Source organism: Myotis brandtii, unplaced genomic scaffold (genome assembly GCF_000412655.1).
Source record: "Myotis brandtii unplaced genomic scaffold, ASM41265v1 scaffold48, whole genome shotgun sequence".
Classification (NCBI taxonomy): Eukaryota; Metazoa; Chordata; class Mammalia; order Chiroptera; family Vespertilionidae; genus Myotis; species Myotis brandtii.
The window spans coordinates 8152649-8166061 of NW_005368341.1; the positions used below are offsets into that span (position 1 = coordinate 8152649).

The 13413-nt window shown below is 42.1% G+C and overlaps 1 protein-coding gene and 1 pseudogene across 1 annotated transcript in view; one reads left to right on the forward strand and one right to left on the reverse strand.

Annotated features, from left to right (window-relative positions):
* CDK14 (cyclin-dependent kinase 14) overlaps positions 1-13413 on the reverse strand; it is a 516851-nt gene that overhangs the window by 494197 nt on the left and 9241 nt on the right. The window lies entirely within an intron of this gene.
* LOC102262828 lies at positions 12846-13288 on the forward strand (annotated as a pseudogene).

The following is a 13413-nucleotide window of genomic DNA, read 5'->3' on the forward strand; positions in this document are numbered from 1 at the left end:
GGCTGATGGCTGTTTGCAGGCTGGCCACGGCCCCCAGCCACCCAAGCTCCCAGGGGAGACTGGCTGGAAGCAGGTATCTGGGATTTATTTATCTTCTATAATTGAAACTTTGTTGCCTTGAGCGGAGCACACAGCCGCTGGCAGGAAGCTTGGCTTCCTCCATCGCCGGGGCAACCAAGCCCCCTGCTTGCTCCAGCTCCGTGGCTACCGGCCGCTATCTTGGTTGGGTTAATTTGCATATAGTTGCTCTGATTGGCTGGTGGGCATGGCTTGGGGTGTAGCAAAGGATTGGTCAATTAGCATCTTTTTGTCTTTTTAGTGTAGATTATTATTCCCCCATTTCGTGTGTGTGTGTGTGTGTGTGTGTGTGTGTGTGTTTATTGACTTCAGAGAAAGAGTTAAGGGAGAAAGAGAGAGAGAAACGTTGATGTGAGAAAGAAGCATCAATTGATGCCTCCCATACATATCCCAACCGGGGGTCAAACCCACACACTAGGTATGTGCCCTGACTGGGAATCGAACCCACATTTTAGTGTAAGGGACAACGCTCCAACCAACTGAGCCACCCGTCCAGAGCAATCTCCCCATTTCAAAATGCATTGGAGAGGTTCCGTACCACACAACCAAGAAGAGCTGGAGCCTGGACATGACTGCAGGTTGGTGACCCCAGTCAGTGAGCACCGTCACTCCCACCCAATACACGAAACTGCCTCCCAGCCTCCACTCTCCCAGGACGATTCGGAGACTCAGGAGGATTCAGAGGCTGACTGTCCGTTGTACCAAAGCCACTAAATGGTGCAGCAGAAACCCAAATCCATATCTCACACCAAATTCTTCACGCAAGCAGCTTCCTGCTATCACCAAACCTTTGCCCCAGTGTGTAATGCTGTCAAAAGTGTCTTATTTTCTCCTTATCCTCAAAGGGGATGGTTGCTAGCTGCTCTGCCCTTCTCCCCTCCTAGCCAAACCGCCAATATTCCTAGCACAATCTGAGCTGCTGGCTCTTGAGGCATCGGAAGAATACAAAATAGGATTTATGCTCTTCCCAGCCATGGAAAATTAAGTGTCCGGGTCTATAAATCTGTCACAGAATATGAAAAAATACAATGCATTTGTCTGAATGGACACATTAGTGGGTGACACATATTACTTGTCATTAATGTTATAATACTAAAGAAATGACTCTCCTTTTGAACTTCCCTTTCCTGGGGCTTTTAGGTCACACACCTCCCCTTAGGTGATCCTGAACACAATGTCCTTAAACCTGGACTCTCTCAGGTGACGCAGAATGACAGAGTGAGGGTGGATGGCAGGAAACCTGGGATCCAGTCCCGGCAGCACTGTGCGGTCAGAAGACTGTGGCCTAAGGCACAGCCCTCACCTTCTCGGACTGCAATCTCCTCCTCCACAAAACAGGGATGAAAACATCTCTCCGCCGCTTCCCCGGCTGCTGCAAGAATGTACTGAAATAACATGTGCCACTGTTTTGTCAACTCTGAAGCCCTGTACACATCTGCGGTGAATATGCAGCGACACTGGTGCCTGATGTGAGCCGGCATGAGAAGGGGTGGCCAGACCCCTAAGGATGGCAGAGGGAGACAGTGGTCCGGGCCTCTGACCCCACAGGCCCCGCAGAAATCATCCCTGATGTTAAGGCTCAGGGGCTGTGTTCTTAAACAACAGGGAGAGATGATAGGCACCGCTTTAAATAAAAGGCTTGAGAACCCCCGGAAGCAGAACCATCGCCACAGTAACTGCCATCCTAAGCAAATCTCCACGGGATGCCTGAGGATGCTTCAGGGAAGCTTTCGCTGCTAGACCTTCCCATCAAGTGTGAGATGGGCGGAAATCTTACCTTAAAATCGGCAGGATCAAGGCTTAAGGGGTTTACCTTTTTTGTTTAATGAACTGGGGGGTTGGGGGGGGCTTAAGAAAACAAGCCTAATACCTTAAAATCTAATGTTCAGGACACTCCCGATATTCCTTTTCAGATTCCCCCCCCTGGTTTCACATTATCAATATGCCAGTATCTGCTATCAAGCCTGCCAATGAGATGTGTGGATGGACAATAGCTCTTTAAAGAGAGGAGCAAAATAACTAAAGATCTTCAAATCCTACTATAGCAACAGCTGCCCCTCTCTTAAAATAAAAGATGCCTAATTACTGGTATTCACGTGGTCGGACTATACCCCCAGGGGCACAGATCCACTCTCCTCGGTCTGAGACAGAAATCCTCTTGAGCCATTTGACATCCTGTCCTGTGTAGTGACAGACCTGCACAGATGTCTCAGTTACGGGCACAACACTCCCTGATTATAAACTCTACAAGGAAATACTTAAAGAAGACAAAGGGAGATGACAACATTTAAGATAAATAAATAAAAGAATCAGATGTGGGTTTTTTAAATTATAGTACCAGGAAGCCAGTGAGCAGATAAATGGTATGCTACTACATTAATAATGGAAACTATGAATATTCATTACACAATAGTCATAAATAAAAGGGAGGAAAACCAGAGAGTACAGATGGGCAAAAATTCAAAAAGCTTTTAAAAGGGAAAAAAAAAGAAGAAGAAAGAAGAAAACAGACACAGCCTCAAATAATACTACTTAAGTGAAGGTCCCTGGGTGGAAACTTTGATCTATGATAAGATGAGCCAGTAAAGAAGGAACTTCCTTACACAAAGGTAAATAAATAAACAATATAAACTACCCCAAATGACAGGAAGAGCATTCAGTAAAAATAGAATCAGGATAGCCTTTGCTAGGACATTTGGGATCAGAATACTACATCTCCCAAACCATGAATAAGGTTAGTAGGTAGTGCCCCACCCTCCCACACTCTGGGCTCCCCACTCATTGTACATAAAAATACAATGCACTACTGTGTAATCTCTAATTTTTAATTTTTATGTATATCTTGGGAATGAGCAAGAAAAACCAAAGATACAAATGGAATTAACCCCAAAGCAGATGCTCACAAATCACAGCTTGTTTTCCCCCTATTACAAGCTGGGGACTTCTGGGAAAGGTCACCACACTGGAGCCTCAGTTTTTCTACAAGATCATTTCAAGGAAAATACAGAAAACCCATAAGCTCTACACAACCAAAAACACCACCACACAAATGGACGGTCACTTGGCAGTGTTTAAAAGTGTGCACAGCCCGGCCGGAGTGGCTCAGTGGTTGAGCATCAACCTATGATCCAGGAGGTCATGGTTCGATCCCCAGTCAGGGCACATGCCCGAGTTGCAGGCTTGATCCCCAGTGTGGGACCTACAGGAGGCAGCCAATCAATGATTCTCTCTCATCATTGATGTTTCTATCTCTCTCTCTCCCTCTTCCACTCCGAAATCAATGAAAATATAAATAAAATAAAATGTGTGCACAGATTATTCTAAGTTGTTTCCAAACCAGCAACAGAGGCGAAAGTCATGGATGTTAAATTATTGACAAGGCACAACATCTGGCTGTACTTTTTAATTAGATAAGGAATCCTGAAGGCAAATGCCAGAGGATCGTTAGAACTGGAGTAAGCACCTACTCTAAGTAGGAAAATCAATTTGTTTGCAGCACCGTCGTTTTGTTTCTCAATTAGTCCCACGGCCAAGGTCTACCCTAATACACACTTAGCATTAATGTGTAACTAAGTCACACAATTCAACAGTAAATGTAACTCAATATCATTTAAATGCAAGGAACTTTAAACATTCTTTTAAAAGGCCAAAAACCCAGCAAGTCCCTCCCAGCTGCTACTTTAGCTGTTGGTGAGGGGGCTAAGTCGCCCCCAATTCCACCATTTCACTAGCTCTGCTCTGGTTGCTTAACCTCTCTAAACCTCAGCTTCCCCATCTGTAAGAGTAGAAATAATAATGCCAACATTATTGGGAAGATTAACTACTGTACAAAAAAAAAAAAAATTAAGGATAAAGGGGGTCAACTATATGGCAACGGAAGACTAGACTTGGGGGTGGGGAGGGTCAATATATAGATGAGGTATTATAGAATTTTACACCAGAAACTCATATAATCTTATTGACCAATGTTGCCAAAATAAATTTTATTTAAAAAGAGAAAAACATATTAGGGTGTTTTTTGGTCTCATAATCAATAAATGATTGGTGAATTCCTATGACATTCTAAAAAGAGAGAGAGAAATAATCTTATATCTAGATTATGGAAATAAAATAATTTAAAAAGCCCCACAAAAGTGTTGTTTGTTTACTCTTTCAAGCGACACTTATTCAGCACATATTACGTGCAAAACACTGTGCTGAACAAATGAAACAGCCAACACCCACCCAGCGGACAAACCCCTCCAAGTGGACATTCCTCCTGCAAGATCCAGTCCACACACGGCTATGGCAGGGCCACTGTGCTGGGATGGGTAGGGAGCAGTGGCAGGAGGAAACCTAAATTTGGACTTCAGAGCCTCAGTTACCCAACCTTTAAAACGGGGAGGTTCCTACAATTAGACCAATGGTGTCCCATGAGGAAGCTAGGCCGGCGCCATGTAACCCGCAGCTCCTTCCCCACAGATGTGAGGGCTCCCGTGGAGCAAAGGTGGACACAAACGTCACTAATCAGGACGGATGCCGTGAGAGGCACAACCAAGCCCTGAGTGCCTGCCATGTGCCAAGACCTGTTAAAGGATTTACAAGCATTATCTGGTGAATCTTCACAACAGGGCTGCCAGGTAGAGATTATGATCCTTGTTGGGACAGATAAGGGAAAGGAGGCACAGGAAGGCTGTTGGGGGGGCGGGGAGATCCCTGCTGGAAAACAGAAGAGAGATCCCCAAGCTCACCGCCCTCCAGCAGAGGGAGCTCGGGGTGGAAAGCCCTGGACAGCACCCGGTCATAGTTCCAAAGACAGCCAGAGCCAGCCAATCGCTCAAAAATAAAATAAATCTTGGAGAAAAATACCCAGGCCATCAACCACGACATCAATAATTCCTGTGACTCATCCACAAATCGGTGATGCTCACTGAACCCCAAAATGGTGGTACATGACCCACCAAAAGTTCATACACATTTTGCAGGTTTCTTACTGGACAAAAATATGATGTGCTAACTGCAACATCTGACAGGACACACTTGTAAGAGGTTGCAATTAGCAACATCTTTGTGCTTTCATTACACCAACAGTTCATATGCAGACTCTTAAGTGCAAAGGAATGTTGAGAAGATATTGAATAAAGAGCTCTGCATATATCTCTTTTTTAATAAGTCCTCAAAATAGCCTCCAAATAATTGAACTTAATCAACAGTTCTCTTACACAGATGATTTAAAAACTCACCAATGAAACTTACTACAATAAAATGTAGCCGAGGAATCTGGTCATTAAATACCTAAAAGTTGAAATAATCAACATTTTATGTTCATTAAAATTGTGTACATTGGAAAAATACTCATGTGAGAGCTAAAGAAAATAACAGCTTTAATTTAGAAAGTTACAAGCATCAAGAGAAAAAAACAACTGACAAATACAGGAAAGAGATAAAAATATTGTTTGCAAAAATGTATTTTTTATTGTTTGCAGATCACATGATTACATACCTAGAAAACACACATTAAACCTTTGAAAAATGCTGAAACCAATAGAGTCTAGTAAAATAGAAAAATGAAAAATAAATATGTAAAAATCTGCCCTGGCCGGTGTGGCTCAGTTGGTTGAGCATCTTCCTGTGCACCAAGAGGAGGTTACCAGTTTGATTCCCGGTGAGGGCACATGCCCAGGTTGTGGGCTCGATCCCCAGTAGGGAGCATGCAGGAGTCAACCAATCAATGCTTTTCTCTCATCAATGTTTCTTCTCTCTCTCCCTTCCCCTTCCTTTTTCTCTAAAAAATCAATAAAACCTTTTTTTTTTAATCTATAGGAGCAGAAACAAAAATTGAGTCTCATTCCTAATTAGTCATTATTATTATTTTTTAATCCTTACCTGAGGATATGTTTTTATTGATTTTTTTTTTTGAGAGAGAGAGAGAGAAACATCAATGTGAGAGAGAAACATTGATCGGTTGCCTTGAGTAGGCACCCCAACTGGGGATCAAACCCACAACCTAGGTATGTGCCCTGACCAGGAATCGAACTCGCAACCTTTTGGTGTCTGGGATAATGCTTCAACCAACTGTGCCCCCTGGCCAGGGCTAATTAGCATTATTTTTTAAAAGATGTCTCAAAATAACATGAATGACAAATGAAAAGGGGAAAGTCACAAAGATTAAGAAAATTACAATGCTTTATGTAGAAATTTTTACTAAAAAAAAAAAACTTGAATAGTGGGGCATAACATGTTCATGCATTAAAAAAACACTGTAAACTGAAAAGAATATTCTTTAAAAGGTATTGAAAATCTTTTTACTAAATATAAAACTTTATTTTTATAAACTCCCAATTTTTCTATCTCATCTGTATTTTTTACCTTTTCATTAATAACCAAGTGTTATTTTATACTGTTAAAATATAACAGTATCAGAATTAATAACAATAAATAACTAAATTTCAAAAGTTTTCAAATGCAACCTGATTTGAGGCTGTATTGTAATCCCTGCTTTCTTAAATGCCTAAGTATGTGTCAACTGAGTTATTAGAAATAGGTTTAACAAGATTGAGCAGTAGACACAGAGACACAGGAAAAAAGTGATTTAGTTTCATTTCTGTCCCTCCCTCTACTCTCAAGATAAATGTGATTTGAAGTAAAAATAATAATGATAGGTATTACACGCGTGATCAGCACATCATACTAGCCACTGGCCTCAGAGGTAAAATGCCCAAATGGAAGTAGAAACTAGCGAGAGGCTCCCACATGTAAGTCAAATGCTTCTCAAACAAACAGCAGGAAGGGCTGGCAAATACATTCATTTTAAAAGTAAATATTAACCTAATGAGCTTGGTGACCGGAAAACTGATTCTGCTCTCTTGAGATTTTCACTTCCCTGCTCCTTGTCATCAAAAAGAAAAAGAGCCTGGCCAGGTGGCTCAGTTGGTTGGAGCATCATCCATACACCAAAAAGGTTTCAGGTTCGATTCCCAGTCAGGCACATAACTAGGCTATGGGTTTGATCCCTAGTCAGGGGATGTACAGGAGGCAACCAATTGCTGTTTCTCTCTCACATGTCTATCCCTCTCTTTCTCTCTCTCTCTCTCTCTCTCTCTCTCTCTCCCTCATTCTCTCTCTCTCTTTCTCAAAATAAATGAACATATCCTCAGGTGAAGATAAAATAAAAAGAAAAACCATTAAGAGGGCACAAATTCTCCTACTTCTGAGCCCAACTGGTACTGGAAAAGAATCTAAATTATGTCCTGAAATCTTCCCAACTCAACCGGAGGCAAAAGCATTAGACCAAGTAAGTCAGATGACATGCATGACAGAACGAGTCCCTGAAAGGCAGTGGGGAGCACAGGACATCAAGTCCTTGCTTAGGGGTCGTGATTCCCTAATTGCAGAACAGGGCCCATCACTCCCAAGCATCAGCACCTCCTGCCGGCTCCTTTGCTCTGCTGCTTCCCAGGCCTGCACCAGGCGCCCAGGGGAGAAGGATGGCAGGAGCGTCCAAAAGGTCATACACGGCCTGGACCCACTGCCAGGCTGGGAGAAGGGGCACAGTGGCTGGCGCTGAACACAGTCCCCACCAAGACCAAGCAGTTTCAGGAATAAAGGGAAAGAACGTCCAAGGATACGGGAAGCCTGGGGAAGAGGAGAAAGAAAGAAAAAACGGGTCTGTTTTTCTCAACACCCACTTACCAATAAGAAGGCATACAAAGCATTCACTGTCTCTCTCTGTGCCCACCTAAAATCTTTCTCTTTTCTTACTGAGATGTAGATATTTATAGTAAGTACTTGCTTTGCTCAGGTAAGGCAGTTTACACCCATTGAAAGACCTTCCGACACTGTTTTCTGAACGTGCCAGTGAAAACACACGCCCACATCACTCTGATAACATCTCCCAGCAGGCTGGGGATCCATGGTGCCTCATCCACCGGTTAACCTTCCATAACTTTCATTGTCTGCTGAATCCTAATGTCTCCATGGAAATTTGTATTAAACTATTACGACCAGAAGGAGGAAGCTTAAACCTTCAACAATTCCACCCAATCCCCACCCAAATACAGATAAAAACAGCAATGCAAGCAACGTATAGTAGAGTAATTTAGAAGAGACCTCCTCAATCTCACACTATAACCAACCATGTTCTCTGCAGCAATTTATTTAAGCTCCCTGGACCTCGGTTTCCCCCGGTAAAATGGGTGGAACTTGGCTCAAAAATGGCATTGGAATCTACTGCAGGAATCTTTTATTTCACTTGCTCTTACGTCTTATGAAGAAAACCATTCATCTGTTAGAATTACTACCAAACATCAGTTGCATCTTTGTAAGAACTTTAGGTCCGTCCCCGTCTATACACCGCATATCACACATGCCATGCCCGGGTGTTGTTTCTCCCTTCCCCAGGATGCAGCCCGGTAAAATGCTTCGCACACTCTGGAATCAAAGACTAGGTTGGAATCACAGATTAAACCCCTTTCTAGCTGAGGGGCTGTGAGCAAGCCACAACTTCAAGGAACCTCAATGTCCCTATTATCCTTTTTAATTTCCTTTGTTCAGATGTCTCCCCCATGCAGGAAACACATATGTTTTACACAGCTCAGATCATACTCCTCTGCGTACAATGGCGTCTTCACTTAATGCTGCAATTTTTACTTTACTCTTTTTTACTATTTTGTACATTTTCTGCAAAGAGCATTACTTTTCTTAGTAGCAAATATTAAAAGTATTCAGTGAAAATTATGTAACTGGTAAGAAGGAAAAATTCTGAACCTGAGAAAAGTCCAGCGTGATATGCCTACGTTGCCTGGAAAAAAAAATTGTTTTCTCAAATTGAGGGAAATGCATACATAAAAAATATAATGAAGGAAGTAAATGGAATGCTGCAGATACTAAAAGTGAAACTGGTGTCATCCAATTACTGTCATTCATACAGGTTTTAAGATTTTCATCTTCTAATAACTGTAGAGAAATTAATGTAAAATGGAGCAGTATACCAAAGTACATGTTTATTTATCTTTTCCTTTTATGATGAAAGCACCTTTTCTTGCACATGTAACACACCATTTAGAAAAAGTAATGCAAACCTCTTGGGGAAAGTTCTGAGCTCAATTAAGGCATCTGGGGACAGGCCATATGTTATTAAGCGTTTTGCACACCTGAACCCCAATATCTAATGACCCAAGGATGCTCACTTATAGAACTAAACAGTCTGCCTTTTAAGAGAAGAGAAGCAAGCACTGCAGAAACTCTCCATCATGTTCACTTAAGACAATAGAAAGAAGCTATACAGCTGAGGATTTAAAATAAATGAGCACCTATAACACAAAAGAAGTCATTCACGTCTCGAATGACTATTACTAACATAGAATTTTATCTTATCAATCTTATCTCTTCTTGACCTATAACTTTTAATTAATAAAATTTTCATTAAAACTGAAAAAAATAACCCTAAGCTATCCTTACTCATTTTTATATGTCGTGAAATAATGTCTACTTAGTCCTGGTTTAAAAATTTTTTATCACTGTCTTAGTTTTTCTTTTGGCTAAAATATCTTGAAAATTAATGTGATGTCAAGAAATATACAGCTGTAGAACTAGGGCTATATTTTCTAAACCAAAATTCAGGGTGCATGATCTGAAATCAAGAGCTGTTCAAAAAAAGTCAGACTGCGTGTGACTGTACCAATATCCATCTTCAACCTCCTTTTGGTTCAGTTATAGATATTTTAGATGAGTGGCTATCAATCATTTTTATCATCAAAATGCACCTCTGGGATGTGGCATACTCAAAAGATAACCCTGGTAACTGCAGCAGCAGTCTTTTTTTAAGGTGTGACTTAGGGTAGAGGGAAGTGGAGAAGCCCACACCAAAATCTTCAGGGAACATTTAGAAAACTCTCGCCCTCTAAGCCCATCAATGTTTACAAAACTGGTGCCATCTCTTTTTTCAAAATCCTTTAAAACAGAAGAAATAATGCTCTAAGGTAACTAAGTTATAGTCATAGCCCAGCCTTAAGGCAAGAAACAGACTAGAGGAACATATTTCAGTTTGTTTCCACCAAGATATACGTCATGGGTGATAATTTCCTACTTGGCACATTCCTTTTGGGCAAACCTTGGAATATGCCAAATGCCTGGTACTCTAACTGCAACTCAGCCCCTTTCTTCCCCATACAAGAAAATACATCAAAACACAACTGAGAGACTGACATCAATCGGCTCTACAATTTTTTAAGGAAATTATTTGCATACTCCACATGTGAACAGAGTTAGAAGAATGTGTTTGAGGTCAACTAGACTAGAATAGTAATTCCCTGATGCAAAGATACCTTCTAGAATCACACTTGGCAGACATCTCACATGAGAGTGTCCATAGGTTGAGAGAACACAAATGAGCATATGGCACTGGCAACTGTAGGACTCCCCAGATTCTCTGTCCAATTTCAAGTACAATTTCAGTACTTACAAGTGAGATTGGCCGGCTGCAAAAAAAGTTTATCAGTGCAAAGTCAAACAAGTACTCTACCTGACACAATATCAGCTGAGTATACGATTACATGTTGAAACAATTTTTTATTTTAACTGGTCATAAGAGCCTTAAAATTTTTCCCCCACACATTCCTTACCCATGCATATAAGATTTAAATTTAAAATTTAATGAGTAGCTAGCTATTTAAAATGACTTACACATAAAAACTATTAATCACACTTTCAAAAATGAGTACACAATGTTGCATTATAAGACACTGTAGCAAAGAATACTGCCATATATTGAAATCATTTTTTAAATATTTAAATAAAATCCCCAAGCTCATATGCTTAAACAAAAGGAATGGGAAAGAAAAGGAAGGGAAGGGAAGAATAGGGAAGGGAAGGGAAGGGAACGGAAGGGAAGGGAAGGGAAGAATAGGGAAGGGAAGGGAACGGAAGGGAAGGGAAGGGCAGGGAAGGGAAGGGAAGGGAAGAAGAAAAGGACAGAACAGGACAGGAAGAAACGAGGGAAGGCAGGAAGAAAAAAAAGAAAAGAAAATTTAAAAACTAAAAAATAAATTGAAAGTACAGACTATGACTCCAGTCCTCAAAAAACTCTGACATGGTGAGCACACAATAGAGGACACAGGTGCTGTATTATCAAGTTGTACACCCGAAGTGTATAGTTATTAATGTTATCCGGATAAATTTAATTTGTAACAAGGAAGAAAATCATTTGATCATAAAAAGTAAATAAAGACACTTGTTTGACCTTAATTTTTTTTTAAAAAAAAGACTGAACTCTGATGGCTGAAGGTTTTTGGTCAAGGTAAACATGGTTCTCACCTTCTCCCACAACCACATCAAAAATACAACTAAACTATAGTAGAACAACCATCATTCAGAACAGCCTGAAATCTGGCTGAACGGAAGTCCTACAACTAGGGGATTAAAGAAGCCACATCGAGACTGGTAAGAGGGGCAGAGCCTCAGAATGCACTGCATCCATGTGATTACCTGAGACCCCACCAACTTGCAGGCACACCCAAGCTGTTTCCAGTGGCTTTTCCATACAAATGGCCTGTCTTGGCTCATGCTTCAGACTTTCCTAAAATCTCTCAAACAAGCAGCATCTTGCCTCAGCATGCCCTATACGTCTCACTAAGTGGCCCCAGGCCCGGCACCAGCAGCAGCCATCTGCAGATTGCTTTCTAGCTCATGCCAGATGGCCCAGGGCAGAACATAGGTGGGAGCTGACCTTGGCCTGCACCTCCTGGGAGGTCCCAGAGACAGTGTACCAACTGGACAGTTTCAGAACATGTTGAAGCACCCCCTAACCTCCTCCAGAAGGGACATACTCAAAGGGTGGACTCAGCAGGCACCAGAGCCCCACTGAACTAAGTCCTGCTCTGTGGGGTGGGCCCCTTCACAGCTGATGTACTACAGCAGTCACAGCCAATCCTTACTGGTACAGCCTATTAGCCTGGGGGTAAATATCGCCCATTAATGTGCCAACAGCAATCAAGGCTCAAGTACAAGAGGAGGGTGTACACTGCCCACATGGGGGAAGAGGGTACACCTGGAGTGCCCGGCTCAAGTGACTGGGGAGGCTGTGCCTCTGGGCCTTACAGGACACCTATTACATAAGGTCACTCTCCCAAGCCTGGGAGACATAGCAGCTCTACCTAATACACAGTCACAAACTCAGGAAAACAGCCAAAATGAGGAGGCAAAGAAACATGTCTGAAATGAAAGAACAGAACAAAACTCCAGAAAAAAGAGCTGAACAAAATGGAGACAAGCAATCTACTAGATGCAGAGTTAAAATGATGCTCGATGAACTTAAGGGAAAAGCAGATAAACTTAGAGACAACTTCAACAGCATAAAAAAGGACATAGAAACCATAAATAAAAGAGAAAGCTGAGAATCAAAACAGCGATTTGGAATATAAGGAAGCAAAAAAATACCTAATCAGAAAAACAAAAAGAAAAAAGAACCCCCAAAATGAGGATAATGTAATGAGCCTCTGGGACAACCTCAAGCGTACCAACATTCACATCATGGGGGAGCCAGAAGGAGAAGAGAGAGAGCAAGAAATTGAAAACCTATTGGAAGGAAAGAAGGGAGGAAGGGAGAGAGGGAGGGAGGAACGGAGGGAGGGAAGGAGGGAAGCTTCCCTAACCTGGTGAAGGAAATAGACATACAAGTCCAGGAATCCCAGAGAGTTCAAAACGAGAGGAACCCAAAGAGTCCCACACCAAGACACATCATAATTAAAATGCAAAAGTTAGGCACTTCTGGCACCAGGAAGACTATCACTATGAAGTTCAACCCCTTCGTGACCTCAGACCGCAGCAAAAACCGCAAACGCCACTTCAGTGCCTCCTTGCACACACGTGCCGCAAGATCATGTCCTCCCCGCTCCAAGGAGCTTTGGCAGAAGTACAACGTCCGCTCCATGCCCATCCAAAAGGACGATGAGGCCCAGGTGGTTCAAGGACACTACAAAGGTCAGCAAATCGGCAAGGCAGTACAGGTGTACAGGTGTACAGAAAGAAATGTCATCTACATCGAGCGGGGGCAGCGTGAGAAGGCTAACGCACACCTGTCCTCCTGGGCATTCACCTGAGCAAGGTGGTTATCACCAGGCTACCACTGGACAAAGATCGTAAAGAAATTCTTGAACACAAAGCCAAATCTCAACAAGTTGGAAAAGAGAAAGGCAAATATAAGGAAGACCTTGTTGAGAAAATGCAGGAATAAATATAACCTGTTCTGCAAGCTCGGTTTAGCTGTAGGTTTTTAGCCTGGTGTGTATTCCTTTGAAACTTGTCAAGATGTCTCTGGAATATTTCTTCCCTTCCTGGTTTGGTATTAATATGTGGCTC